The sequence below is a fragment of the Elephas maximus genome, chromosome 3, assembly GCF_024166365.1.
Source record: "Elephas maximus indicus isolate mEleMax1 chromosome 3, mEleMax1 primary haplotype, whole genome shotgun sequence".
In the NCBI taxonomy this organism is placed as follows: domain Eukaryota; kingdom Metazoa; phylum Chordata; class Mammalia; order Proboscidea; family Elephantidae; genus Elephas; species Elephas maximus.
In genome coordinates this window covers 66,597,714-66,614,945 of record NC_064821.1, presented here as the reverse complement: position 1 = coordinate 66,614,945, position 17,232 = coordinate 66,597,714, and positions in this window count along the sequence as shown.

Here is a 17,232-nt window from a genome sequence, read left to right as displayed (position 1 = left end):
GACAGCCAGCGTGGTACTGACAGTTACTCGGAGACCAAAGCCCATCGGTCATTCCGTTAGTAACACAGAGCAGTAAGCATCGGCCAGAAACGTCTGTTCCTTCTCCACAGATTTATTCTGCACCTACGCTTTGTCCAGCGATGTGTTTGCTGCTCGTCCCAGCCCTGTATAGGGCATGATGTACAAAGAATCCTGTCCCCGCTCTCAAGGAACTATCAAATTCATCTATATTCTCATTGTATGGCCCTTCTACCGACATTCTGGAAATCCTGGTGGCATAGTGGTTAAGAGTTCGGCTGCTAACCAAAATGTCACCAGTTCGAATCCACCAGGCGCTCCATGGAAATCCTATGGGGCAGTTGTACTCTTTCCTAAAGGGTCGCTATGCATAGGAATTGACTCGACGGCAATGGGTTTGATTTGGTTTTACCAAGATTCTGCTGGGTTAGGCCCTATGTAAATTATATCCCTTAATCCTAACCGAAACCCATAAAAAACAAAAACCAAATCCACAAGGGCAGGCTTTATTACTAACCCTGGTTTTGCAGGTGAGGAAGGAGACCTCTGTCTCATTTGACCTAAAGATGTTTGATTTGGGTGGTGTCTGCCTTGAATAACTTCCACCCCCTTACTCCCCATCTCTGGTGTAACACCCTTCCCTCTCAATCTTGTTGCTGGGGAGTAGTTTCCGACTCATAGCAACCCTATAGAACAGAGTACAACTGCCCTGTAGGGTTTCCAAGACTGTAATCTGTACAGAAGCAGACTGCCACATCTTCCTCAGTGCAGCTGGTGGGTTCCAACTGCTGACACTTCAGTTAGCTGCCCAAGGCTTTACTGCTGCTCCACCAGGGCTCCTTTCCCTTCCCGTACTGCTCTGTAATCCGTTCTAACTTTTGTCCTGAGTGCCCTGTACCAGTTGTCAACTGCTGGTAATTCTGACAACAACCAAGATTTGGTTCCTGCCCTTGAAAGTGGTGGGAGAAAATCTGGAAGTCTGTGTGTAGACAGCTACTGTGTGGGTTATTTTATCAGTCAGGGGAGGGGCCAGAAGCTCTCTCTTTTGGTCAGAGGAGGCTTTGTCTCCCATTTGTCTCTGTCTTTAAATATCAAAGGAGCCCTCCCTGTTCTGTCAAGCTGGCAGCAGAACTGAAACTTGAAACCTCTGCCCCTCCGCAATGATAGGTTGACTCCAAAGTCTGTTAGGTGGATTCAGGTCTCATGGAACCCAAAGCTTCAATAATTTGGGTGCCGTCTTTAGGAAACGTATTACAAAATGGGTCTATGAAGGCACTGTTGGGAGCTTGGAAGGGGTCCCTGTAAGTGAGGGACTCTGAAGCTTAAACTCATTAGCTTCAGGGTAAATCTGCCATTGCTTATTATATTACAATGTTTGCTTATAGGCCTTCTCCTACTAGACTGAGAGTTTCTGAGGACAAGAACCTTATTTGTGATTCTTCTTTGCGGCCTCCTGAGTATGATAAGGTATCAAAATACACCTGAGGATAGCATTCTCGTACATTGCTGGTGGGAAGGCAAAATGATACAAGTCTTAGCAAGGGAATTTGTCATCATACAGCCACATTGCACATGTGTTACCCTTTGGACAGTAATCCTAGGTCAAATCCTAGACTTCTTGGAATTTTCCCCAGTGATATAATGGAAAATTACAAAAAGCTACTTGTGCAAGGCTATTCATTGTGACATTATTTTTATATTAAGAGATTGGAAACCACCCACATGTCCATTAGTAGACAACTGGATGGATAAATTACAGTACATACATAGGATGGAGTACTATGCAACTGCAAAAAGAAATGGTGGAAGATCTCTATACATTAATATGGAGCGATCTGATCCCTGTGTATGTTATTCAATGAAATAAGCAAAGACTTAACAGTGTTTATAGTATGCTGTCTTCTATACAATAATATAAGCAGTTAAATATATATTTCTATCTCCTTATTATATAGAAGATTGTTGCTGTTGTTAGGTGCCGTCAAGTCGGTTCTGACTCACAGCAACCCTATGTACCACAGAATGAAACACTGCCCAGTCCTGTGCCATGCTCATAATCGTTGTCATGCTTGAGCCCATTGTTGAAGCCACTGTGTCAATCCATCTCATTGAGGGTCTTATTCTTTTCCACAGACCCTATGCTTTACCAAGCGTAATGTCCTTCTCCAGGGACTGATCCCTCCTGACATGTCCAAAGTATATAAGACATAGTCTCGCCATCCTTGCTTCTAAGAAGCATTCTGGTTGTGCTTCTTCCAAGACAGATTTGTTTGTCCTTTTGGCAGTCCATGGTATATTCAGTATTCTTCACCAACACTATAATAATTCAAAGGCGTCAATTCTTCAGTCTTCCTTAGTCATTGTCCAGCTTTCACATGTATATAAGGTGATTGAAAACACCATGGCTTGGGCCTGGCACACCTTAGTCTTCAAGGTGACATCTTTGCTTTTCAATACTTGAAAGAAGTCTTTTGCAGCAGATTTGCCTAATACAATACATCCTTTGATTTCTTAACTGCTGCTTCCGTGGGTGTTGACTGTGGATCCAAGTAAAATGAAATCTTGGCGAACTTCAATCTTTTCTCCATGTATCATGATGTTGCTTATTGGTCCAGTTGTGAGAATTTTTGTTTTCTTTATATTGAGTTGTAATCCATACTGAAGGTTGTAGTCTTTGATCTTCATCAATAAGTATTTCGAGTCCTCTTTGCTTTCAGCAAGCAAGGTTATGTCATCTGCATATTGCAGGTTGTTAATGAGTCTTCCTGTAATCCTGGTGCCCCGTTCTTCTTCCTATAGTCCGGTTTCTCAGATTATGCGCTCAGCAAACAGTTTGAATAAGTATGGTGAAAAGATACAACCTTGATGCACACCTTTCCTGATTTTAAGCCACGCGGTATCCCCTTGTTCTATTCGAACAACTGCCTCTTGGTCTATGTGTAGGTTCGTCATAAGCACAATTAAGTGGTCTGGAATTCCCATTCTTCACAATGTTATCCATAATTTGTTATGATCCACATGGTTGAATGCCTTTGCATAGTCAACAAAACAGGTAAACATCTTTCTGGTATTCTCTGCTTTCAGCCAGGATCCATCTGATATTAACAATGATATCCCTAGTTCCATGTCCTCTTCTGAATCCAGCTTGAATTGGTGGCAGCTCCCTGTTGCTTTACTGCTGCAAAAGCTTTTAAATGATCTTCAGTAAAATTTTACTTACTTATGATATTAATGATATTGTTTGATAATTTCTACATTCTATTGGATCATCTTTCTTTGGAATGGGCACAGATAATGAATCTCTTCTAGTCAGTTGGCCAGGTACCTGTCTTCCAAATTTCTTGGCATAGAACACTTACAGTGCTGCATCCATTTGTTGAAACATATCAATTAGTATTCTGTCAATTGCTGGAGCCTTTTTTTTTTGCCAGTGCCTTCAGCGCATCTTGGACTTCTTCCTTCAGCACCATCATTTCTCGATCATATGCTACCACCTGAAATGGTTGAACGTTGACCAGTTCTTTTTGGTTTAGCTACTCTGTGTATTCCTTCCAGCTTCTTTTGATGCTTTCTTCATCATTTAATATTTTCCAGTAGAATCCTTCAGTGTTGCAAATTGAGACTTGAATTTTTTCTTCAGTTCTTTCAGCTTGAGAAATGCCAAATGCGTTCTTCTCTTTTGGTTTTCTAACTCTGGGCCTTGCACATTTCATTATAATACTTTGTCTTTTCAAGCCACCCTTTGAAATCTTCTGTTCAGCTCTTACTTTGTCATTTCTTCCTTTCGTTTTAGCCACTGTATGTTCGAGAGTAAGCTTCAGAGTCTTTTCTGACATCCATTTTGGTCTTTCTTTCCTGTCATTTCAGTGACCTCTTGTTTTCTTCATGTATGATGTCCTTGATGTCATTCCACAACTCGTCTGGTCTTTGGTCATTAGGGTTCAACACATCAAAACTATTCCTGAGATGGTCTCTAAATTCGGGTGGTTGTACTCAAGGTTGTACTTTGGCTCTCATGGACTGGTTCTAATTTTCTTCAGCTTGCATATGGGCAATTGATGGTCTGTTCCACAGTCAGCCCCTGGCCTTGTTCTGACTCATAATATCGAGATTTTCCATAGTCTCTTTCCATCCATATAGTTGATTTGATTCCTGTGTATTCCATCTGGTGAAGTCCACGTGTATAGTCGCCGTTTCTCTTGTTGAAGCCTGAGACCAGAAGAACTAGATGGTGCCTGGCTACCACCAATGACTGCCCTGACAGGGAATACAACAGATTCCCTGATGGAGCAGGAGAAAAGCAGAGTACAGAACTCAAATTCTAGTAAAAAGACCAGACTTAATGGTCTGACTGAGACTGGAGGGTCCCCAGAGGACATGGCCCCCAGACTCTCTGTTAGCCCAGGGCTAAAACCATTCCTGAAGCCAACTCTTCAGACAGATTAGACTGGAGTGTAAGATATAAAATGATACTGGTGAGGCATGTGCTTCTTAGCTCAAGTAGACACATGAGACTAAGAGGGCAGCTTCTGTCTGGAGGCAAGATGTGAAGGCAGGCCAGATGGGGACAGGAGCTGGTTGAATGGACACAGGAAATACGTGGTGGAGAGGAGAAGTGTGCTGTCACATTATAGGGAGAGCAACTGGGGTCATATAACAATGTATCTAAATTTTTGTATGAGAAACTGACTTGAGTTGTAAACTTTCACTTAAAACGCAATAACAAAACAAAACAAAAAAATCTGCCAGGGCCTAGAGTCAGCTTCAGGGAGCTCCCTCTCAGGTAGGAAATGGGGCGGGGGGCGGGGGGCAGGAGTGTGCTCATTGGTTTAAGGGGAGTTTATTGAGATAAGTGTATATATGGATGCACCAAAGAAGAAAAGGCCTGGAGATCTGCTTCTGTTAAGATTACCGCCAAGCTTCCATGAGCAGCTGCCTCCTTTGCCATGAACTGGATGGTGCCTGGCTACCTTACTGAATATTTTGATCAAAGATTCCACAGGAGAATCCTGATCAAAAGGGGGAAAATGTAGAACAGATTTTCAAATTCTCATAGACTCTAGACTTTCTGGAGCCATGGAGAGTGGATGAACCCCTGAAACTATTGTGCTGAGATAATCTTTATGCCTTAAATCAAAAATACCCCTGAGCTCTGACAGGGAACACAACAGAGAGTCCCGAATAGAGCAGGAGAAAAATGTAGTACAATTCAAATTCACGTAAAAAGATCAGACTTAATAGTCTGACAGAGACTGGAGGACCCCCCGAAACTACGGTCCCCAGACGCTCTTTTAACCCAGAACTGAAACCATTCACAAAGCCCACTCTTCAGGCAATGATTAGACAGGACTTTAAAACAAAAAATAATACACATGAGGAATATGCTGCTTAGTTCAGTCAAATATACGAGACCAAATGGGCAGCACCTATCCAAAAACAGGATGAGAAGGCAGGAAGGGACAGGAACGGGACAAATGGACACAGGGAACCCAAGGTAGAAATGGGGATTGTGCTGTCACATTGTGGGGATTGCAAACAATGTCACAAAACAATGTGTGTAAATTTTTGAATGAGAAATTAAAAAAAAAAAACAACCAAATGAAGGATCTATTTAGGTAGTCCCCAGCTTACAGCATATTCTAGTTACGATGAACTGCAATTACCACCATTTTTTTGTACATTTTATCCTCAGTATATGTGTTACATACAATGTTGCAGTGTGTAATTGGCTGTTATCATTCTCAAATGTTCCTTTGCAGATTTATTGGTTTATTGATACTGATCATAAAAGGCAATAATAATGAAAACTAAAAAAAAAAGAAGTATTCAACTTAACTTCAGGACTGCTTGTACAGTAAACTTGTGAAAGCTGGAACCTGTGTAAGCCAAAACCAGTCAAAGAAGGAAGACTCAAGTGTTTTCCACTAATACAGAGTGATAGAGAAGCGGTAAAACTGCACCCTGTCAATGGTGGGAAACTTGTGAGACTTGGAAAAACAAGGCAGTCTCATCGAGTTCCAGCTCTCACAGGTTTCACTGTATCAGATTAGTGGCATAACTATACAGAGAAAATAACTTCAAGGAGCTTTATAAGCATTTTGACTGTACAATCCTGGTGGGATATAGTCTAAGGATGAGAGCGGTATAGAAATATTAACCTGCATTCAGTAGTGTTATTGTTAGTAGTAATATTAGTATTGTTATTTTGAAACTTAAAGGTATATTGTTGGATAAAGCAAATAAATAATTATGTTAATGGCATTACGAACCATTCTCAACCTTTCAGTGGATGAGAAAAGTTACAAGTATAAAATCAAAGAAGTTAAGATAATCTTAGATCCGAATCAGGTAGCAGGATGAAGCATATATTTTTCTCCTATTTTCCTAGCTCTGCTAAAAAGGCTTAGAAACACTGACCAATCCTCTAGTAAAGAGCACACCCCACTGCATAGATTTGATCTCTAAATACTTTTTTCCACTTAAAAAAAAAAAACAAATAAAATCAAGGCTCCTTTGAGAAATGGCTGATTCCAGATGTGGAGCAGGAAAGGTGAGCTTGAGCCATCTTTTGCTCAAGTCAGGAAGCAACCAAAGGCTACTGGGTTGTGTCAAAATGACCCAGGAGCCAATCCAAAGGGGCTCCCAAAGAGGAAACAGCACATATATAAAAATCCATGAATTCATAATGATACTTAAGAAAAACAACACATTTGTCACCACTAGAATTTTATAGGGAACCAACTGATTAATCATTGATACATATAGGAAAATACTGAAACATTTTCCCAGTCTTTCCTTAATGAATTGTATTTCAGGTAACCAAATAGTAGCTGAGAAAAAGTTCTTTTTTATAAAAGAATTTGTGGTGGTGGTTGGTGGTGGCTGGTGCTGCTGAGTCAAATTCGTCTCTTAACAACCCCATGTGACAGAGTAGAACTGCCCATAGAGTTTTCTTCAGTGTAATCTTTGCAGAAGCAGATCTCCAGGTCTTTCTCCCAAGAAGCCGTTAGGTGGGTTTGAACCACCAACCTTTAGGCTAGCAGCCAAGCGCTTAACAGTTTGTGCTACCAGGGCTGCTACCAGGGCTCCTAGTGGAAGAAATACAACTAATAAATATAGAAGGGACGATAAGATTAGAAAAATTGATTTTGTAATCCCTAATGAAATAATTCTGTCCTATAGAGCGGCTATGAGTCAGAATCGACTTGACGGCACTGGGTTTGGTTTCTTCTGGTAATGAAATAATAGAGCCCTGGTAGGGCAGTAGTTAAAAGCGTGACTGCTAACCAGAAGGTTGCCAGTTCAAACCCACCAGCCTCTCACTGGAAACCCTGTGGGACAGTTCTACTCTGTCCTATATGGTTGCTACGGCAACAGGCTTTGTTTTCTGGTTTAATGAAATAATAAAGAAACCTGGTGGCGCAGTAGTTAAAGTTCTTGGCTGCAACAGAAAGGTCATTGGTTCAAATCCACCAGCCACACAGGGGTGGGGGGTGGGAAGTGGGGCGTGGAGAAGTAGTGGGGTTGGCGGGGGAGAAGATGTGCCAATCGGCCTTGGTAAGACTTGCAGCCTTGGAAGCCCTATGGGGCAGTTCTACTCTGTCCTATAGGGTCACTATGAGTTGGAATCAGTTTGACAGCTGTGGGTTTGGAATGAAATAATGAGCCTAGGCAATGATTATGAAATAATGTGAAAACAGTTGGGTAAAAAGTTGTTGGGGAACTTGTAATGGAGAACTTAGCCTGACCCTGTCCCAACCCACTGACCAATCTTCAAATCACTAAGAGGGGGATACAGTGCTCTCCAGGAAACATTATCACCTTAAAAAAAAACTCAACCTAATCAAACCTCTAGATATCTGATTATCAGTTTACTAGAAATACAGGAGAATAGGAAAACACCGCAAAGAAACAATTATCCAAACCCAAAATGTGGAACATCCTACCGGACAAATGGCCTGGTTTCTCTAACAAATTTACGGCATGAAAATAAAAAGGGAAAGTGGAATCTTAAAATATAGAACTTAAGAGACTAAATGCAACAACCATGTTTAGATTCTGATTGAAGTGAGCCAACTGTCAAAACACATCCTTGGTACAGTTAGAGAAATTTGAATACGAACTGACAAATTAAGGAAGTCTTGTTCTTTCTTGTTAGGTGTAGTAATGCTATGCCTTTTACCCATCGAGTCAACTCTGACTCATAAGGGCCCTACAGGACAGAGCAGAACTGCCCCATAGGATTTCCAAGGCCGCAATCCTTATGGAAGCAGACTGCCAGTCTTTCTCCAGTGGAGCACTTGAACTGCTGAACGTTCAGAGCTTTAACCACTGCGCCACCAGGGTAATGATACAGTGCTTGTGAAAGTTAAAGTCCTTTTCAGTTAGAACTGCACACTGAAGCACTTACGGATGAAATGAAATAAGGTCTGGGAAGTGCTTTAGGATACTTCGCAAGCAGCAGCAAACAAAAAGCGGGGAAGATAAAACAAGATTGGCAACGTGTTAATAGTGATTGAAACCTGGAACTGCGTACAGGGGGTTCATCAGACTATTCTACCTTTGTGTATGTTTGAAATATTCCATAATAAAAAGTTAAAAGTTAATCATGCGCAAAAAATCGAAATGAGTGGGATCCTGGGTGTAGCAATCCTGCCCCCTTGTGGCAGATTCCATTAGTGCAGCTGCCAAGGCGTTCTGAACTCCCAGACCCGCGCAATCAGCCCTTTATGTCACAAGAACCCTGTGAAGTGGGCAGTACAGCGAAAGCCAGAACTCGACAGGATTGCCTTATGTTTTCGGGTCTCTCAAAGTTTTCCGCTTTTGACAGGGTGCAGCCTTATCGCTTTTCTATCTCTATTAGTGGAAATATTTGAGTTTTCCTTCTCCGACAGGTTTCCGCCTTACACAGGTTTTGGCTTTCCCAGGTTTTACTGCGTTAAAAAAAAACAAACCAGTTGCCATCAAGTCGATTCCAACTTATAGCAACCCTATAGGGCAGAGCAGAACTGCCCCATATGGTTTCCAAGGAGCGCCTGGTGTATTCGAACTGGCAGCCTTTGGTTAGCAGCTGTAGCCCTTAACCACTGCACCGCCAGGATGTACTTTACTCTATTAGCATGCCATTTTATAACTGAGGAAACTGAGACTCAGAGAGCTCTGTAACATAAGTTCCTAATAAAATCATTGGTGGAGCCAAGACTCATAAACTACTACATTTCTGTACCTTATTTTTCTCATCTGAACAAAGGAGTAATATGGGAAGAGGCAAAAGCAAATGCCACTAATTAGAATAGTCCCACAGCAAGCAGATTATCAGGCAACGATTTCATCTATAAACTATAAGCCAAACCCACTGCCGTAGAATCGATTCTGACTCATAGCAACCCCATAGCAACTCTATAGGACAGAGTAGAACTGTCCCATAGGGTTTCCAAGGAGTGGCTGGTAGATTCGAACGCTGGCCTTTTCGTTAGCAGCCTGAGCTCTTAACCACTGAGTCACCAGGGCGCCTCTACACACTATAGGTAAATAAATATAAATAGGTAATAGGTATAAATGTAAATATGCAATAAACAATGTATTATCTGAGGGCAGCTGTGGCTCAATGGTAGAATTCTCACCTTCCATGTGGGAGACCAGGGTTTGATTCTCAGCCAACGCACCCAAGCACAGCCACCACTTGTTCTTAGGTGTTGCTATGATGCTGAACAGGTTTCAGTGACACTTCCAGACTAAGGCAGACTAGGAAGAAAGGCCTGGCAATCTACTTCTGAAAATCAGCCAGTGAAAACTCTATGGATCACAACAGTCTGACCCTGTTGTGCGTGGGGTCGTCATGAGTTGGGGGCGGACTAGATGGCAACTAACAACGATGTATTATCTCCTGTGCCTGGTACTGTGCAAAGTCCTGTTTATACATTATCTCATTTAATCGGCACAATTATCCTGTGAGGAACTTACTGTTATTCCTCTCCTTTTACAACTGAGGAAAGTGAGTTTCTGAGAGGTGAGGGAACTTGCCCAAAGTCACACAGCTAGGAAATATCAGAATTAAGTCTTGAACCCAGGTCTGACTACAATGCCTGCGTGGCTTTCATTCATCCATTCTTCTTTTTTTCCTGATATAATTTACATACAGTGAAATGCTCCCATCTAAAGTGTACTGTATAACGCTTGTGTGTTTTAACCTTGAGTAATTACTATACGCTGCTTATCTCACTTCAGCATGAATGCATTTATTAATTTTTTCTGGCTAATTTATTAATTTTTTCCAAGTAGAGATGGGAGCCATGAAAGAAAAATTGATCAAGAGAGGGAAGGTGGGCAGGTGACGTCCAGCTTCACAGTTCTGCCCCAGCGGCCTATCCTCCAATGATTTCCTTTTTTTGTAGGAAGGGATAGCTCCTCTCTTAGAGCAATCTCCATCATGCCCTCTAAGCCAATTCAACAGAAGGTGAAGTCAGTGCTTCTCAACTGGGTCAATTTTGCTCCCCAGGGGACATTCGACAATGTCAGGAGACATTTTTGGTTGTCACAACTAGAAGGGCAGGTGCCACAAGCATCTAGTAGGTAGTGACCAGGGATGCTGCTAAACATCCGACAGTGTACAGGACAGCCCCTCACAACAAAGATTTATCAAATGTCAGTAGCGTGGAAGCTGAGAAACCATGGTCAATGGAAACACAGTAGACTAGCTAGGCAAATACAGCTTCAAGCCAAGTCTCTTTGTCCCGCTTGTCACCAGATTAAAAAATCAGTTGACCAACTCATGATGACCTCATGTGTGTCAGAGTAAAACTCTGCTCCTTAGGTTTTCAATGGATGGTTTTTCAGAAGTATATCGCTGGGCTTTTCTACCAAGGCACCTCTGGGTGGACTCAAACCTCCAACCTTTGGACCACCCAGGTAATCTTGTCGCCAGATTGCTGCCCCTAGATTTTTGTGCTGTAGATGTTCCGGAGGCTTGATCGATGCTTCGTCAGAGGCCTAACCCCCTCTGAGGCTATCTTACCCTGGGCCAGTCCCCAAGGCCAGTACCAAATGCTACAATGAGATTATTAAGGGTGACTGACCAGGCCTACAGGGCTGCTTTGGGGGAGCAACTCCTACCTTGCCATAGCAGGAATGTCTTAGTCATCTAGTGCGGCTGTAACAGAAATACCACAAGTGGATGGCTTTAACAAATTTATTCTCTCACAGTCTAGTAGGCTAGAAGTCCAAATTCAGGGTGTCAGCTCCAGGGGAAGGCTTTCTCTGTCGGCTCTGGAAGAAGGTCCTTGTCATCAATCTTTCCCTGGACTAGGAACCTCTCTGTGCTGGAACTCTGGGTTCAAAGGACATGCTCTGCTCCTGGTACTGCCTTCTTGGTGGTACGAGGTCCACTTGTCTCTCTGCTCGCTTCTCTCTTTTATATCTCAAAAGAGATTGGCTCAAGACACAATCCAATGTTGTAGATTGAGTCCTGCCTCATTAACATAACTGCTACCTATCCTACCTCATTAACATCATAAGGTAGGATTTACAACACATAGGAAAACCACATCAGATGACAAAATGGTGGACAGTCACACACTACTGGGAATCCTGGCCTAGCCAAATTGATACACATATTTTGGGGGACACAATTCAATCCATGGCAAGGAAGAATCCGCATCAGTGTTCCCCTTCTCCTTCCCAATCTGGGAGATCCCAGCCCCATCTCTGCAGGGCGAGGCAGATGGAGAAAGGCCTCCATGGAGAGGGCCAGCTCTCCCACGAACATGCTGTGTGACCTTGAGCAAGCCTCTTCCCTGCTCTGGGCCTCAGTTTCCCCCTCTGCATTATGAGAGGGTCTGACCAGTACATCTCAGAGGATTCTCCCAGCTCTGACACTCTGAGCTTCTTCAAACCTACTCCTCTGCTAGCCCGGTACCAAGAAGATTGGGATGGTTATTCCTGATCCAGCCACCTGACAAGTGATTTACAGGCCCAAGAATGTATTGTGCCAGGTACAACAGTGGCTGTTTGGTCATTGGATGAGTCCTAGTTGTCTTCCTGATGAGAACCGAGATTAGCTGGAACAGCTGATGATTCAGGCCCGGCTCTACTTCTCCTATTTTCTAACAGATTTGGAACCAAGTTGGAGGGGGAAGAAGCATAAGGACCAGGTTAAAAACGCCAGCGTAAGGAAGGGGCCACACTCTGTTCCGTCTAGTAGACCATGTTATAGATCTGAGACTCTATGCTAAAAGTAGTGGCTCACATTTTATTAAATTGTGATAAAATATGCGTAACGTAAAATTTACTGTTTACATTCACAATGTTGTGTAACCATCGTCACTATTTTTTCCAGAACTTTTTAATCAACCCAAACAGAAACTTTGTACCTATTAAACAGTAACTTCCTATTCCCCCACCCCCATCTCAGCTCTTGTTACCTGATATTCTACTTTCTGTCTCTGTAAATTTGCCTTTTCTAGATACCTTATATAAGTGGAATCATACAATATTTGTCCTTTTGTATCTGGGTTATTTCACTTTGCATAATGTCTTCAAGGTTCCTCCATGTTATAGCAGGTCACAATACTTACTTCCTTTATATGGCTGAATAGTATTTCATTGTATGGATATACTACATTTTGTTTATCCATTCATCTGTGGATGGATATGTGGGTTGTTTCTACCTTTTGGCTATTGTGAATAATGCTGATGTGAACATAGGTGTGCGTGTCTGTTTGAATCTCTGCTTTCAGTTCTTTTGGGTATATACCTAGGAGTGGAATTGCTAGGTCATATAGCCATTCTATGTTTAACTTTTTGAGGAACTATCAAACTATTTTCCACAGTGGCTATACCATTTTACATTCCCACCAACAAAGCACAAGGGTTCCAATTTCTCCACGTCTTTGACAATACTAGTTATTTTCCATTTTTTAAAAAATACATAAGCAGAGATTTCTAGTTTAAAAGATCACCCTAGCAGCCAGATGGAGACTGAATCAAGGGTGGGCAAGAGGGCTGTAGGGAGTTAGTTGCAAAGGTCTGAACAAGAGATGATGGTGGTCAGACTGAGCTAGTGACCAAGGAGATGGGGGAGAAGTAGAAAATTTAAGTGTAGGTGGAAGGTTGCCCAGGATTTGGTGTTTGGAAGTTTGGGGTGGGAGGGAGGACTTATCAAGGAACTGCTAGAATGAATTCAGTTTTCCTTAGGAACTCAGGGTTGAGAGAGTGTTGAGCTGAAGAAAAGGGTTCACTCTCTACACATCTCATGGTTCCTTTTCACAGTCTCAGGTAAAAGCATCCTTTTTGGCCATTGAATTTTGTCTGTTGGACCACTAGACATTATTGTCACTCGGTAGAGGCAACAGTGAGGTTAGGAGCAGTAAGAATAAGGATGCTTTCTGAGAGCTAAGCTAGGAAAAACCACACAGTGTGGGAAGGGAACCAGAGTTATATAGAGAAATGGTTAAATGCACAGGTACTAGAGTCAGGGAGATGAGTTCAAGTCCTGGCTCTACAACATACAAGCTGTGTGACTGGGAAATTTACTTCACTGCACTGTGTTTCAGTAATCTCACCTGTAAAGTAGAAACAATAGTAGTACCTAATTCATTCCAGTGATCATGAAGATGGTGCGGGACTACAACATTTTTTTCTATTGTGCATAAGGTCATCATGAGTTGGGGCCAACTCAATAGCAACTAACAACAATAGTTCATTAGGTTTCTGGGTATGTTAAATGTGATCATGTATGTAAAGCATAGACCTGGCACACAGGAAGTGTGTAATAAAGATTTGCTGTCAGTAAAGTGTGATGGGTTTCGGATCACCCCAAACCCCAGTCAAGGTGGCCCAGACGTGATCTTGTGGAAGTAGACTGGCCTGGCCTGTGGTTGTAATTAGAAAGTGGAAATGTCATGATCTGTATTATATTATTTTTGGAGAAAGACTAGGAGAGTCAGGAAACATGTGGTCAGCATTTTTCTTAGAAAAAAGAAATCTAAAGAACCAAAAACAGGCCATGCTAGTGCAATTCATGGCTGGGGAAAGGATGCCGAGGTCACCTTGAAGGGCACAATGACTGAGTCACATCCTCTTGGCCTCACCTGTATCTTGTTCCAACTGTGGAGATCTTGCTTTGTGGGCTCCGACCAATTTCATTTATGCATAATCTACCAGTCCTCATTTCATATGGTACCATGTACCCCTTGCCTGGGGTTTCCTGTTGCTGCCCCCACCATATCCTTCTCCATCCTATACATGGGCAACCTGGAAGTGCAGAGGAGGCAATAGTGACCTCTGACTACTGGGAGATGGAATTTTGTGGGCAGTTTCCTCCCTTTTTCTCACTGCTTCTTCCACAAATGGTCCTGAGACTCAGTTTATATGACTTCCTGGGGGATGGTTCTGTAGGAAGTAGAATCAGTTGTCCTTAGCAGCAGTCAGCTTGATCATGCACCCTTGTGTTGCCACTCTCTCCTTCTGTAGCCTGCTGTCCTTATTCCTCACTCTTGCTTGCCAGGACTATGTTGTTGTTAGGTACCATCAAGTTGATTTTTGACTCGTAGCAACCCCATGTGACTGAGTGAACTGTACCATTGGGTTTCCTAGGCTGTAATCTTCATGGAAGGAGTGCTGGTAGGACAGTGGTTAAGCATTTGACTGCTAACCAAAAGGTCGGTGGTTCAAATTCACGAGCTGCTCTGCGAAAGAAAGATGCAGCAGTTAAGATTACAGTCTTGGAAACCCTACGGGCATTCTACTTTGTCCTATATGGTTGCTGTGAGTTGGAATCGACTCGATTGCAGTGGGTCTAGTTTTTGTTTTTTTACAGAAACAGGTTGCTAGGTCTTTCTCCCAAGGAGCCTTTGCCTTCGAATAGCCAACCTTTCAGTTAGTAATGTAGTGTTTAACCCTTGCACCACCAGGGCTCCTTTCCAGGACTACATGTACCCATTAAAACCTGGAGCTGTCGAGCCGATTCTGACTCAAAGCAACCCTATAGGACACAGTAGAACTGCCCCATAGGGTTTCCAAGGCTATCATCTTTCCAGAAACAGACTGCCACATCTTTCTCCCACGGAGAAGCTGGTGGGTTCGAACTGTTGACCTTTCAGTTAGCAGCCTAGTGCTTAACCACCGTGACACCAGGGCTCCTTTTCCAGAATTATATTCCCTAATAAAGTAATAGCAGCTAAGCCCTCTGCCTCAGGCTCTACTTTGTAAAGAACCCAGACTGAGAAGTGGAGAAACTTACCGTTTATCATTTGGCTTCTCCTGTAGCTTTCTAGCAGGGAGAGAATGCACCAGTCTTCTGGCATGTGCATCCTGGTTCACTTGTCGGTTAAAATTCATCATTGTAAATGCCTATTGGTATCTGCTTTATCAGTAAATCAGGCTCTGTTGCTTGTTTATTGGTAGACTATCAATGAAAGATGAATCCCCTGTTAGTGTGCTCCAAAAAGTCAGGATTCTGACACTATAAAGCTGAATCCCAAACTCCGTATTATTATGACTTCACCAAGATAGGTACCATCTTGGGAGTCTCTCTCAAGCCATTCAGACTCCTGGTGGTGACACCTTTCTCTACCAGTGTATATATTTTGTGTTGAACACTCAAGGAAACAGAGCTAAGAAGGTAGATGATTGTGCTGAGCTGGCACCTGAAGTTATGCTATATACCCATAACTTGCTCCTCCCACTGAACTGACACATCCATTCACAGCTGGTGGTTCTGTACATTTTAGGAAAGCGATCTCTTAGTATTCACCAAGAATCTTTTAAATAATGAATCCCACTTCTTTCTTTAACCTAAAGAAATAATTAAAAATATGGAATAAGCCACAGCCACTAAGATATTACTGATAACAATGAAAAACTAAAAGCAAAACACATGTCCAATGGCATACATATGTATGTATATGATGCAATATTCTGCAGCTATTAAAAAGTTGTTGTTCACTGTTGAGTAGATTCTGACTTATAGAGACATTTTAGGACCAAGTAGAATTGCCCCATAGAGTTTTAAAGGCTGTAATCTTTATGGTACAACCAGAATGCTCCTTAGAAGCAAGGATGGCGGACTACTTCTCACATACTTTGGAAACATTATCAGGAGGGATCAGTCCCAGGAGAAGAACATCATGCTCGGTAAAGTAGAGGGTCAGCAAAAAAGTAGAAGATCCTCAAGGAGACAGATTGACCCAGTGGTTGCAACAATGGGTCCAAGCATAACAACGATTGAGGATGTTGCAGGACCGGGCCGTGTTTCACTCCGTTGTACATGGGGTAGCTAGGAGTCCGAACGAACTTGATGGCACCTAACAACAACAACAATATTTACAGAAGTAGACTGCCACATCTTTCTCCCATGGAGTGGTGGAGTGGCTGGTGGGTTGCGCTGACCTTTCAATTAGCAGCCGAGTACTTAACCACTGTGCCACCAGGGCTCCTTTATTAAAAAGTAGGCATTTTTCCTCAAGAAAACTACTGAAACTAATCAAAGAATTCAGCAGAGTATCTGGATACAAGATAAACATACAAAAATCAGTTGGATTCCTCTACACCAACAAAAAGAACATCAAAGAGGAAATCACTAAATCAATACCATTTACAGTATGCTCCAAGAAAATAAAATACTTAGGAATAAAGCTTACCAGAATGTAAAAGACCTATACAAAGAAAACTACAAGACACTACTGTAATAACCAAAAGAGACATACATAAGTGGAAAAGTATATCTTGCTCATGAATAGGAAGACTCAACATTGTAAAAATGTCTATTCTACCAATAAATCTATAGATACGATGCAATTCCGGTCCAAATTCCAATGACATTTTTTAACGAGATGGAGAAACAAATCACCAACTTTGTATAGAAGGGAAAGAGGCCCCGGATATGTAAAGCATTACTGAAAAAGAAGAACAAAGTGGGAGAGCTCACACTACCTGATTTTAGAACATATTATACTGCCACGGTAGTCAAAACAGCCTGGTGCTGGTACAACAACAAATACATAGACCAATGGAACAGAATTGAGAATCCAGACATAAATCCATCCACATATGAGCAGCTGATATTTGACAAAGGCCCAAAGTCAGTTAAATGGGGAAAAGACAGTCTCTTTAACAGACGGTGCTGGCATAACTGGATATCCATCCGCAAAAAAATGAAACAAGAACCATACCTCACACCACGCACAAAAACTAACTCAAAATGGATCAAAGACCTAA